The sequence below is a fragment of the Bos mutus genome, chromosome 14 (assembly GCF_027580195.1).
Source record: "Bos mutus isolate GX-2022 chromosome 14, NWIPB_WYAK_1.1, whole genome shotgun sequence".
Lineage (NCBI taxonomy): Eukaryota > Metazoa > Chordata > Mammalia > Artiodactyla > Bovidae > Bos > Bos mutus.
This window is the reverse complement of record NC_091630.1, coordinates 33,473,922-33,488,113: the sequence shown is the minus strand read 5'-3', so window position 1 is coordinate 33,488,113 and position 14,192 is coordinate 33,473,922.

The following is a 14,192-nucleotide window of genomic DNA, read 5'->3' as shown; positions in this document are numbered from 1 at the left end:
CATATTAATCTGCAAAATGAGAGATTTGGATCAGGTTACACTAGAGTAGATCACACCTTTGAAAGTTTTTGCTTTTATGACTCGGCTAAGATCTGTTAGTAGGGCAGTGGCAAGGTACACTGGCAAGGCAGACTGTCATGGCTCCTGACACAGAACTGGTGCGTTTTTCCACCAAAGGCAAATTATGTGATCCCTTTTTGAGAAACTCCTCCTTGAATGCCTATGAAAGAAAATGTGCTACGTAAATAAATGATCATCAAAGGGAAGATTTGCTTCTAAAATACAACCTGTATGTACATGGGGTGTAGACATGTGATACCTTCTGAGTCATGTGCACAGTGCTGCCCCATCTCCTGACATGACTAATATACCTTCCCCACTCCTTATGCGAAGCTGCATTATAGTTTTGGCAGCTAAACTGATTAATATGTGGCTTTATCATTTTAATACTTCTATAAAATACCTGTTTAACTTGTTTTAATCTGTTGGTGAATAGGAGTTGAAATAGTTTCCAATAAGTAAACTGAAATACTTCTCTTGATTTATTACCTAGAGTTAGAAGGAAAAGGAATTGAGCTCAGTATATAATAGTATTTGAATACATCATACAAAACTGAAAATTATTCACTGGACAATAGTATTGATATTTTACTCAAGTTAATGATGTGATATATTAAGTCCCTGTAGAAATTTGCATAGCTTTAAGTTTGAATTCTGCTACCTCGCATTTACTGGCCTTTGGTAGTACTAGTAAGGATCAGTCTTCCGTGCCAAAGCTTTCAAACTGATCTTTTGGTTTAATTGTCTTGAAAATGTGCTGGTGCTCAACTTTCAATAGCACAATTAGCTTTGTAATGTGTGTGGGGGTAAACTTACTTTTTGTTGCTTAAAGTTTATGTGTGGATATTATCAATGACTCTGGTTCCTTTCCGTGTATTTTCTACTCCTCATGACAGCAAACAATGAATGAATGAAGAAATAAATAAAAGTAAAGTTTAAAAAAGATTGTCCCCAATCAAAAGTCATGCCTCCAAACAAGTTCTAAGTGCTTCAACCTTCTGTAAAAAATATATATATACATGGAAAATATAAAAATTAAAAGACAGGGAGGGTTTTTGCAATACAACTCTCTAAATTCTAACCTTTCTAGTCTGATGTTTACTTATTATAGTGGACACTTCCCAATGTAGACCTTTAGCTACCAAAGACATAAATTTAGCTTGATTTCTATTTTATATATATATATAGACCTTAAATGAGTTAGATTCAGCAATTTCTAAACAAAAAGTTTCCATGATTTCAGAAAGTGAGAATATTCTGTGTAACAGATCAGAGTGCCGTGTAGTAAGAAAAAGACTGATCACATTATCTTTTTCCTCTTCACATTGGAGAAATAAATAAACTAATTTGGACTTCCTTCTGAGTAAGAATTCCATTAATCAGGAATTGTATGTATGTTTATTTTCTGAGAAAAATAGCTATATTCTAATCATTTTAAATAAAGATGAAAATACATAGAAAAGGCAGTTCACACAATTTTTTTCTGCCACAATAAATTTTTGATTGATAAATATAATAGATTATAAATACACACACCTGACTAAATACTGTAGAAACAATATTTTCTGAAAATTTAATATCTAATGTTTTAGCAAAAGCAAGGAAGTAAACCAGATTTTTTTTTTCTGAATTACTTAAAGCAATTCCTCTTAGTATATTTAGAATAGAACTAAATGTATGTTTCTAATGTGCCTTTTAAAATCTGAACAGATGATTTCTTTCATCTGAACAGTTGAAGATAATGAAGTCATTTTTGCAATAATAAATCTCTTCTTTGCAAGTATTTGTCCACCAGTAATGAGCAAGTTGGGCTATCTTAGCATTTGTTGAAAAATTCCACTCTCTCTTAAGCATATGAATTATGTTATTGAATCTGGAATTAATATTACTGAAGTAGTCACATTCAATCCTTTATGGAAACAAGAATAAGAATAAAATATAACTGATCATTTCCTTGTTTCCGCACTTGAAACTGAGTTGTCTAATAGCACGGGACACTGAACTGTTCATCCAATAGACTTTTCTGGAAGTACTGTTGTTCATGCGTTTGTCCCTCTGTTCTGAAAGTATTTTTTGAGTCCCTACTATGTATCAGTCATTGTGTTGGACACAGAGGACACATCAGTGAAGAAGACCTTGGATAACTACCATCTCCATGGAGCCTACAGTCTAACATGGAGAGAGCCACATCAAATCAGTGTGCACATGTGATGAATGTTGTAAAAGATAAGAGAGCCCAAATAAGATTATAAAAGACAAATGACAAATGAAAGGGAGTTTATAATAGCTCTTTCTGCTTTGAGAGCAAAGGGAAAAGATGATCATGAAGAAGTGACATGTAAGCTAAAAAGTGGAGAATGAGTAAGAGTTAATGTTAGACTGCAAGAAAAAAAGAGAGAAAGGACAGAGCATTTTAGAGAATAAACCAATAATGGGTTGAAGGTACTCAATCCTGAGAGATGTTGGACATTTGAAGCATAGGATGAGAAGGTGGAAGGATGCTACAAGATGAGGTCTCCAGAGCTAGGAGGCAGAATTCAGGAGGCAGAATCTTAGAGGCTGTGATATATGGGCTTTGTATTTTACCCCACGTGCAATGGGAAGCTAGAGAAAGGTGCTAAACAGGAAAAGCCAATCTCAGGATGGAGCATGGAGAACAATTTGATGAAACGTGAGAAAAAAACAGAGAGACTATTATGAGGTTATTGTAATTGTCTAAGCAGTAATGCAAACTAGGAGCAAGACTGTGAAGATTGAGAGATGAGAGTAGAATTTAGATAATTAGAATATCGACTCAGTAGGACCTGACTATTAGTTGAACTATGTAGACAGTGATAGACTCCTAGATTTTTGATTGGGCAGCTGGGAAGATGGTGGGTTTTTGAGGAAACTGGACCAGGAAGACCAATTCTGGGGAAGTCAGACGGACTCACTTTGAGCATGCTGCATTTAAGGTGCCTGTGAGACACTCAATTGTCGATGACAAGCAAGCATTTGAAAACATGATCTGAGGCTCAGAAAAGGGGTCTGAGCTGGAGATATAAATTTCAGAGTTGCTTTTATGGATGGTAATTGAAACCATGTGAGTATATGAGATTGCCTAAAGAGATTGTATATAGAATGAGCAAGAAAGAAGTTACAGGACAGAGTTCTGTGAAACCTCACCACCTAAAGTCAGAGAAAGAGGAGTGAGAAGAAGAAACTGAGAAGCAGTTGTCTGAGTTACAGAAAGAAAAGCAACAGAGGAGCCCACAAAAAAGAGCGTTTGGAAGAGAAAATTGATCAAAGTGTTGAATTCTGCAAAGGTCAATTCAGGTATGTGTTGCATGGAAGAAGTTATGCTGAGGACCTTGGGAAATGCGTAGATGACAAGACATGGAACTCATCCTCAAAGAGCTAACTAACCAGTAGGGGAAACAGACATCTGATTAACTTCTAACAAAATAGAATACTTTGTGCTTGCTAGATTATGTGCAGACCCAAGGAGAATAGGGGGAAAATAATATTATTGTGGAAATGATTTTGAAAAATTGGTTTGAAGAATTGTGGACAAAATTTATACTTGAATGCATTTTCAAGGTATTCACTTTAAACACCGTTCTGCTTAATGTTTATGTTGTTTGGCTGGTACAAAGCGACCACATATGGCAAAGGAGAAAGAAATACTTCCATGTTCAGGAATCTGAGAGTTTTTGACATTGGCTTAATAATGTATTAACTTGTTCAAGGAAGTTTGAGGTCCGTTTTTGTTGATTTTGCCCCCATCCTGGTCACTTCATAGAGATCCAGGAATTTGGCCTGAAAGAAGACTGGACCTTAAGGAAAAGGAAGATATTGTTCTTTCCTCTTTAGGGTGACAAAACAGCCCATCTGTTAAAATGATCAGCAGTAGTTAGGACAAATGTCATAGGCACTTAGTAATTCAAAATTGGAGATAATGTGAACACACACACACACACACAGAAGTCGCTCAGTCGTGTCCGACTCTTTGCAACCCCATGGATTGTAGCCCACCAGGCTCCTCAGTCCATGGGATTTTCCAGGCATGAATACTGGAGTGGGTTGCCATTTCCTTCTCCAATGTGAATACAGCACAATTCAATTATTATTTCAACTATCATTAATTCTTTAAAAGTTGCTCCCAAATACTTGCACAATTTGCATGTATATTTCTCACTGTACCTTACAGTTCAAAATTTAAACTTTCAAAAGAAACATATTCAAAAGTTCAAAAAGAACTTTACTAAAAAAGTAAATTTTTGTATTATCAATTTCCTTTAAAAAGTGATCTCTCCCATGAATTTAACTTTTGTTTTCATTCATTTTTCACTTCTGTTTTACCAAAATGTATTTCCTTTTGTTGTTGTTTTAGGAATACTTTTGTTGTGTGAATGAGACATTGTTGCAATATTCTTATTAATACTTTTTAATATCATAGTAGAAAATGCCTTATGCCTAAAAAATGGATATTTCATTTAAATGATTTAATTTAGAATATTCATTCATCAGCTAGAATTTCTGTTTACATTTATGGTAAGCTGATGAAACTTTACAGACTATAATTAAAATTATCAACTTAATTTAAATACCTTGAGAGACTTTGTCTTGGACATTGATTTTATCTTACCATAGGGTATAGTAGGCAAAAAGTGGTTATCTTTCAATAACTCTGCTTGTATTAAGATGCTCTTCATGTCCAGAGCCTCCCTGTTTGCCTTTTTAAGTATGTCACTAAAGTGTTATCATTATAATCTGAAAATACTTGAAGTTTTAAAAGGAACAAAATAAAATACTGGTTGTCTTGTGGCATAGTGAATTCTTCATATAAACTACTAATTTCAAACAAATTGGACAAGCCTTTATATTTATAGATGTACCTATTGAATTCTGTATATTTTGGTGCGAGGTTACATCTTTGGTGACATTTAAGGCTTTTTTGACAGGAACAAGCCAGAAATTAAAATTTATTTTCTTCCTAATATATTCTAAGAGAATATCATTTTGTTTCTCTGGGAAATTTTTTATTGACATTTCAGAGTATCTGTCATGAGAGTTTATATTTATCAGCTTGCTTAGTGCTTTTAAATTTAATCCCCAGCAATTTTGTCATCAGAAAATAGCCATATTCATAACAACCCACTTTGGGTTTAATTCACATGTCAGACACTCAACACATGTGGTTTCCTTTGGGCTCTACTGGTTTTGACTCAATATATAAAGAGCTGAAGGAATGCAGGTGCCAGACGTTAGGCTGTATCCACTGAATGATGCTGAAGGGAGCTGGGTGAAGGGGAGGGAGCATGAAACAGCATGGATGGGTGATACAATTTTTATTTTAAAAAAAAGACTTAAAGAGATGTGTTTAAACACATATGTGAATAGGGCAGTGAGATTTTTTTTTAACTTCTTTATATTTTCTACTGTGTTTGAATTGTTTTTACTAAAATGTAATCAATAAAAATATCTATCTTGCTTTCATTTCAGAGGGAAATGATGAATGATGTAGACAGTTATTGAGAGGGCAAGCTTTTAAGTATCAAACTTGAATATTTAATTACTAAGCACAATTTTGAACAAGAAGTAGCATTAATATTTTGTTCTTATATTTAAAAATGGCTAATGCAAACCTGAGTTCCATTACAATTCTGAGTCTTTAAATAAGATACTAAACAGATTCTGCATATTGATTTTACAGACATTGGTTTCCAGATTTCAGATTTGAGGATGCATACCTTCCTCCACAAATTTGATTAAAATTTCTACAGTGTCCACTGGTGTGCACAGAACATCATTTCAAAACTCAACTCTCCCTTCCACACAGAGACATCTTAGAATATTCTTACTCCCAAATTAACCTAATCCATCCCCACCACTCTGTAATACTCCTCCTGCCATTTTTTCCCCTTCATTTTCACCTTTCTTTTCTCACTGTTGCTCTCAAGCATTCCTAGGAAAACACTTTGATAGACGAGAAAGAAGTTCAAGTTGGACCACTTGAACTTGAATCACATCTCAGTCATTTACCAAGAGAATGACCTGGAGTATCAATTAACCTTTCATGCAATTATCTCAACTTCCTCATCTCTGCAAAGCAGAGATAATAGTACCTGCCCTAAGTGCCCCATTGTGTGATTGTAGGGATCATATTATAGGATATATGTACACTATAAAGTAGTATACAAGGAAAAGGTAATACTGTGATTATTAACATTATTTTTAGTAGGTTCAGGAAGGCTAACAAAGACCATCTGTTGCCCTTTGGTTGTCTTTATTTCAGACTACAAAAGATAGAGAGTTGTGAAAATTAAAGTCTTAGGAGCATCAATAGAAGGCCACAATTAATTGGACAGTAAAGTAACAGGAATGCAGAAGAGAAATATGAAATATGTAAATATCAATGCATGTTCATTGGTAAGAGAAAATTGAGTTGCATGCTAACTGGATCCATGTATATTTCCCAACAGATGTAGAAATAGCAAAGAAAAACTTTCTTTAGTTTATCTCAAAAATCCTGTGTTATATAATTTATTTCTTTCTCTGTCTTAATTTGAAAATGAACTTGATAACATCTAATAAATGATTTTAGGCACTGCTTTGTGGTATGATAGAAGGACTTAGTCTCATGATCATTTCAATAGATTCAATCCAGTAAATATCAACTAATTAGTGACTATGTTCAAGATAGTATACTTAGAAAGTAGAGAACCCACTAAAACACAGAATTATAAAACATCTGTCCTGAAAAGTAAATAATATGCGCAAATAAATATGATGTAAATAAGGCAAGTGTGTAATGAGGATAAAAGCAAAGTGCCACAGAGTTCCAAGGAGGAAAGAAGCAAATTTGGTTGCTTTAAAATCCAGAAGCTTTCCAAGAGGCCAGAGCGAGTGTGAGATTTGATGTGAGTAGTTTGGTTTGGCTGCCAGATGGGGTTGTCCTACTGGCATCTGACATAGACCTCAAAGGATTGTGATAAGGAGGAAGAAAGGAAGAATTCATTCATTCACGTCTTTGAAATTTATCGTGAGAGCATTGTTGGCATGCATTGTGCAAGGGCCTGAGATTAGGCTGGTGAAGCAATCACCCATGGGCTGTCGTTAGGGAGTAAGACTAGAGGAGGCGAGCGTGAGGCAGCCCATTCAGTTTGGTGGGAGCTGCAAGGGGAGATGGTCATAGAATATGTCCTGGGAATAAGGACATGCTGAACCGACACAGAAGGGTTGGTTAAAGATGAAAAGGCATTTTTGAACCTAGAGTTGAAATAATCAGGAATAGGTTTTGAAAGTTTAAACTGATAGCCGAGTTCAGAATGAAATGATGTGATCTTAAATGACCCAAGTACACCCTGAGAACTTTATGTGAACATAAAAGATTTTAAGTATATTCTTTCCTTTAATCCTCACAATGGTTCTTGGAGGGAGATGCCATGATTCCAATTTTAAAGATGAGATAAGTAAGGTTCAGAAAAGGAAAATGGGGCTTCCCTGGTGGCTCAGTGGTAAAGAGTCTGACTGCCAATGCAGGAGACATGGGTTCGATCTCTGGTCCAGGAAGATCCCACATGCCAAGAAGCAACTAAGAGTGTGTGTCACAACTATTGAGCCTGTGCTCTAGAGCCCGTGCTGTGCAACAAGGGAAGCCACCACAATGAGAAGCCCACGCCCCACAGCTAGAAAGTAGCCGCTGCTTGCCACAACTAGAGAAAAGCCCTCACATCAATGAAGACCCAGCACAGCGAAAAACAAACAAAATTATTTAAAAACAGAAAAGGAGAATGACTTCTTCAAAGTTATAGCGTCAATAAATGGCAGTACTAGGATTGCAACTCTGATGTTGACTTCAAAGTTTGTGATCTTGAACCCTGCCCTACACTGAATCCCAGAGAGAAAGAAGTAAGCAGATAGAACCAAGCCATCAACCTCAACCTTCAGCACTGACCTTGTGGAGTTATTCCATCCTCTTGACTCATTTTCATAAGGAGTTGATAAACAAAGCAAGACTTTCACATTATTCATTTATTCACTCCAACAAAATCTTTATTATACCAAGTGGGGTGCCAGGTGTTTAGATATGAAATGAATACGAATTTTTGCCTTCAAAGAGCTTAAAATCTAAAAAAGGGGAAATCTAGGTCAACAGGATAACTTGGGGCATTGAGGTAAATGGTATGGTAGACGTCAAGGAGAGGATCTATAGGAACAAATGAAAGAGGCCCCTAATTCAATGTGGGGAGGATCAGGGAAGAAAACTGGAGGAGCAGCTTCCAACAGGAAATGAGAAAGCTAAGGTGGTGCTGGCCTTATCAGTGAAAGCCAGGGAGACAGCCACGGAGGCCAAGAGCAAGCGGAATCTCGGTGGGCCTGTGGGTGGTTTCGTACAGCCGCCTAGCCTAGAAAGTTTATCCTAGTGGTGATGTGAGAGGTGGAGTTCTAGAGAGAGAATCAAGACTTTTCTGAGGCTGGATTGTGAAGAGATGCTCAGTCCTTTGGAAAAACAACATCTATGCATTACTTTGTTGTTGCTAAGTCGTGTCCAACTCTGTGATTCCATGGACTGAATCATAGCAAGCTCCCCTGTCCTTCACCATCTCTCAGAGTTTGCTCAAACTCAGGTCCTTTTGGGAGTGCAAATGTATCTTTAAACAACATATTACAAAAGCTCTAGATTTGTCATATTCTTTGAATTCATACTTTTGACACTTTTAGGAAATTCCATTAAAGGAAATAATCTGACACATGGACACAGACTTCTGCACAGTTATTCACAGAAGTTTTATTGATAATACCAAATTTTATTAAAAAAAAAAACCACCTAAATACTTAACAACAGAAGGACAATTCAGGCAGTGATGGTGCTTCAATATGAATGTGAGATATGGCATCACTATATTATAGAGAGTTGAACCTCCTTATTTGGGATTCCATATTTTTTAATTGGCCAACTCACTAAAATTTATTTGTACCCCTCCAAATCAATACTCATGCACTTTATAGTCATACACAGATATGCAGAAAACAGCACAAAAGTTGAATCACCAGAAACATACCTTCCCAACTGAGGTTACCAAGGTAACATTCTGTCTTCTCCTTTCAACCCTCATACAGTAAACTTAGGTTCTTTTTTTTTAATCAACTAATTTATTTTAATTGGAGGCTAATTACTTTACGATATTGTGGTGGTTTTCCCCATACATTAACATGAATCAGCCAGGGGTGTACTTGTGACCCCATCCCGATCCCCAGTCCTACCTCCCTCCCCATCCCATCCCTCTGGCTTGTCCCAGTGCACCAGCTTTGAGTGCCCTGCTTCACTCATTGAACTTGGACTGGTGATCTATTTCACATTTGGTAATATACATGTTTCAATGCCATTCTCTCAAATGATCCCACCCTTGTCTTCTCCCAGAGTCCAAAAGTCTGTTTTTTATATCTGTGTCTCTTTCGCTGTCTTGTGTGTAGCGTCGTTACCATCTTTCTAAATTCCATATATATGTGTTAGTATACTGTTGGTGCTTTTCTTTCTGACTTACCTCATTCTGTATAATAGGTTCCAGTTTCATCCACCTCATTAAAACTGATTCAAATGCATTCTTTTTAATAGCTGAGTAATATTCCATTGTGTATATGTACCACAGCTTTCTTATCCATTTGTCTGTCGATGGACATCTAGGTTGCTTCCATGTCCTGGCTATTGTAAACAGTGCTGCGATGAACATTGGGGCACACGTGTCTCTTTCAATTCTGGTTTCCTCAGTGTGTATGCCCAGCAGTGGGATTGCTGGGTCGTATAGCAGTTCTATGTCCAGTTTTTTAAAGTAATCTCCACACATTGTTCTTCATAGTGGCTGTACTAGTCTGCATTCCTACCAACAGTGTAAGTGGGTTCCCTTTTCTCCACATCCTCTCCAGCATTTATTGTTTGTAGACTTTTGGATCGCAGCCGTTCTGACCGGCATGAGATGGTACCTCATTGAGGTTTTGATTTGCATTTCTCTGATAATGAGTGATGTTGAGCATCTTTTCATGTAAACATGAGCTCTTCACACAGTACACTTTATGCTACCTTTTGTACACTTTTTGTGGGTTTTTTTTCCTCTTGCTGATTTTGCTATTTAAAATGGTCCCCGAGAATAGGGCTGAGGGCTGATGTGCGGTCTAGAGATTCTATTTTGGGGGGTGGGAGGCACGACACACAGGGCTTTCAGGATCTTTGTTCCTCAACCAGGGATTGAACTCGTGGCCTCTGCAGTGGAAGCACCAAGTCTTAACCACTGAAACACCAGGAAATTCTCTCTATTTATCCTTAGCACAGGAAGGCTATGGTGTGACTTACAGAGAAAATTCACATGTTAGATAAGACTTGTTCAGGTGTGAGTTTCAGTGCTGTTGACTATGAGTTCAATGTCAGTGACTCAACAACATATACTAAATAGGGTGTCTTTAAACAGAAACACAGAATAAAAGTTACAAATTGATTGACTGATCAAGATGTGACTAGAGATTCCCAGGAACTTAACCTCATATTTCCCATAGGAGCAATGGCTCAGGATTTGCTAATTCAGTATTAACAGCAACTCTAGGAACATAACTAGCTCAAATAGCAATTATATATATAAACATACATACTTATATATGTATATAGATATCTATATTCATACACAGATGCACATAGATACTTGTGTATTTATACACACACATTACCCAAATATTAACAAATTATATATCTTTTTGCATTATGGAAGAGTGACTTTCTAATAATTTGTCATAATATTTTATACGCCCTATACCCCTAATTCAGAACAAAACAATATTGGAAATACTTAACTAAGAGGATCAGCTTTGATTTAGGGGCATATTAATTCATAGTGATAGAATAATGCCACTTTATAGTAGCAAACTTAGATATTTAATTCTGTTTGAGTTGCATGGCATGGGTATGGCTACAAGGCTTGTTTGATATTGTGCTTGGAGGAAATCGAGGGCTGGAGTTAATATTCTCTTAACCTCCCCCTATGAAGAAGGCTAAGACACCATCACATCATACGCTCATTCTCCTTAATCCTCAGTCTCCTCTATAAATTACCTCAGCCTTTGCTGATGTCATGAAACTCAGTTGATGCATATCTCAACTACAAAGCTGTTTATATCTCTTGGACAAAGTCCATGTGGGAAGGGTGATTTGCTGAAGGGATAACTTGGAATATTTTAAAGATAACCGAGAGAAAAATCATTGGCTCAAAAATAAAATCAGCTGACTGGGATAAAGACAAGAAAACACACACACACACACACAGTTTATGATGGCTGCACAGGAAGCACAAGACATGCCCCAGGGTAGCAGGATTAATCGAAGGATTCCTTCAAGGTCCCACCACGTGGACTCAGGCAACAGAAGGAGATTTAGTGAGTTCTTCTGTCTCCTTAGGATTCTTCTTTCTTGTTTAAGCAGGAAATGCCGTGATGGCGGTTGTATGGTTAAGACCAGGCTGGCCAGATTTGGATTGACCAAAATTTGGAGAATTTTGACAATGAAACCACAGAGTTTAGAAGGAGCCTTTCACTGGGTCTGTGCACAGTATAATTCAAAGGAATCAAAGAAATTGACTTCCTTCCCCCCTCCCCCCTCCTCTTTTGTGGGAATGCACCAGCTTGGAGGTCGAATTGAGGAAGCCTGTTTCTGGGAGCAGATATCTGAGGGGGGATTCCCTCTGTCATTTCTATTCAAAGTATTAGCATAATTCCTCAAGCATAGACTCTCTAAGATACCTTGAGTTATTTATTAATATTTAAAGAGGTTATTTGGCATGAAGCATGGAGTATAATTCTTAAAAGGAGCTGACAGCAGAATACATTTGTTAACTAGAAAGATGTGTCTAAACTTTGCCAAAAGAAATACTGTGTATATCAAGAAGTCTTGGTGGGGAGGGTTGTTTTTCCTATGGACGTGTTTGTGTATGTGTGTCTGTGATTTTGCTGTTTCTCCTCAATTTCCGCTGAGACACCCTGCCCTTGTGTCTTGGCCCATTTTTGAACAAAATGCTAATGACAATCAAAAGACAGACTTGCAATGGCCATGAAGGCTCACACATACACACACCCAGCCACGTCTGCTCCCGGAGCAATCTCTTCTTCTGCTTTAGGATTTAATAGTAGACCACCCTTACTGTCCTCCCATCTAACTTGTTTATATTTTATTCATTTTCTTCATTTTAATGAGGTGATGAATAAATGTGCTTTACAAGGAAAAAGCGACTGTCAGGGCTGGATACTGGAGCGCTCTGTTCATTCATATACTAGGTAAGGTACAAACAGGCAAAATGCAACTCTGTCTGTCAGTAATCACACATTTGGCCTGGGGGGAGAACTCAGTTAAGAGAAGGTAGTTAATTTCTCCTCCTGGCTGCTTCATTCCTGGGCCTCTTCAGAGGGGAGTTAGAGTTCTGGTTACTGATTTCTTTCTTTCCCCAGACCACTGACTAACACACTTTGTTTCTCCTGCAAGCTTCATCATACCAAGATTTTCAGCATGTGGTATAAACATTGAAGTGTGCCGATAGCAAGTAAAGACAAATCAATATTGTATATACTTGTTTGAAAATGCTCTGAGAGCGATTGGAACTATCAAAATTAAATACAAAGTAGATAATGTCTAGGGAGTCAAGCTTGGGTGCCAAAACCATAAAAATAAAAGCAATGGCAATATTACTATAAACATCAGGATGGTGATTACGTTTGAAGGGAGGCAAGAGCTACAGTTAGGATGAGGTATGTGGAAAGGCTTTGGGGTAGCTGACACAGTGCAGATTTTCTAATTTTGTTGTTGTTCGTGTCCACCTGTTTGCGACCCCATCGACTGCAGCATGCCAGCCTTCCCTGTCTGGATGGTGGGTGTTAAGAAAGTGGTGATTTCATAATAGTTCACTAACCTCTCTAAACCGAAAACCGAAGTCACTCAGTCATGTCCGACTCTTTGGGACCCCATGGACTGTAGCCTACCAGGCTCCTCCCTCCATGGGATTCTCCAGGCAAGAGTACTGGACTGGGTTGCCATTTCCTTCTCCAGGGGATCTTCCCAACCCAGGGATTGAACCCGGGTCTCCTCTGTAAAAAGGTAAGTAAAAATTTAGGATAGTGGGTGCCATTGGTAGAGAGAAGGGACCAGCCTGAGAGGTACTCACGCCTGGGATGCTGGCATTCACTGTTTGTCGACCCAGAGTAATGGAGATATGAGTTTGTCCAGTTTGTGAAACTTCTTCCAGCAGACTATTTAGCTACAGTAGTTTATACGGAAATTATGTTTCAATCAAAGTGTAAAAAATCCAAACTAGACTTCTCAGAAGACATTAAAAACAGTTAAGATTTCACCCCAGCTCTGTTTCTACCTCCAATAAATCTCATAGTGATTAACAAAAATTCTTTCAATTTTCCTGAACTTTTCAGTGGAAAAGTCTAACCAACTACCAGGAATACAAACTGTGCTCACGTAGGGGTGCGTAGGAGTGGACGGAGGAATTCAGAAGGTAGATTTAGAGAAAAACAATTTATCTAGGGAATGCCATAAGACTTCCCGAGGCTATGACTTTCTTTAAATACAAAACAACTTTGAACAACTCAAGGCAGCAGGTCAAAATAAATATATAGTAGCTTCTCAAACTTTGACCTTGTATGTGTTAGGATAACCAAACAGCACTCAATAAGAGTGCTTTGATTTGTTTTTCAGTTTGCTGATAGAATTTTTCTTTCTCCTGGGCTGTAAGGTCCTGTTGGGACTGAAGCCAACAGAGATATTTTGGTAGCTGAATTAACTTTTTTTTTCATCTATTGAGAATGCTCCTCATTGAAAGTCAAGTCAGAGTCCATTTGGGATGTAATCTAATCTTTTTAATAGCTGATAAACGGAAATGAATCGCTTCTTGGATGCAACAGAGGTGGAGCAGGTTTGAACAGCTGGCATTCTCCTTTTTTTTACATGTCCATGCAAAGATAAACAGCTCTTCTAAAATATGGTATGGCTACAGAATCACGGAAGAAGATTAGTAACCATGTTCTAATTTTTTCCCCCAGCTTTTTACACGATGCTTTTTCAAAATAGGTTTGTAAAAACGTAGGAACGGTTTTGAAAATCCTAGTTT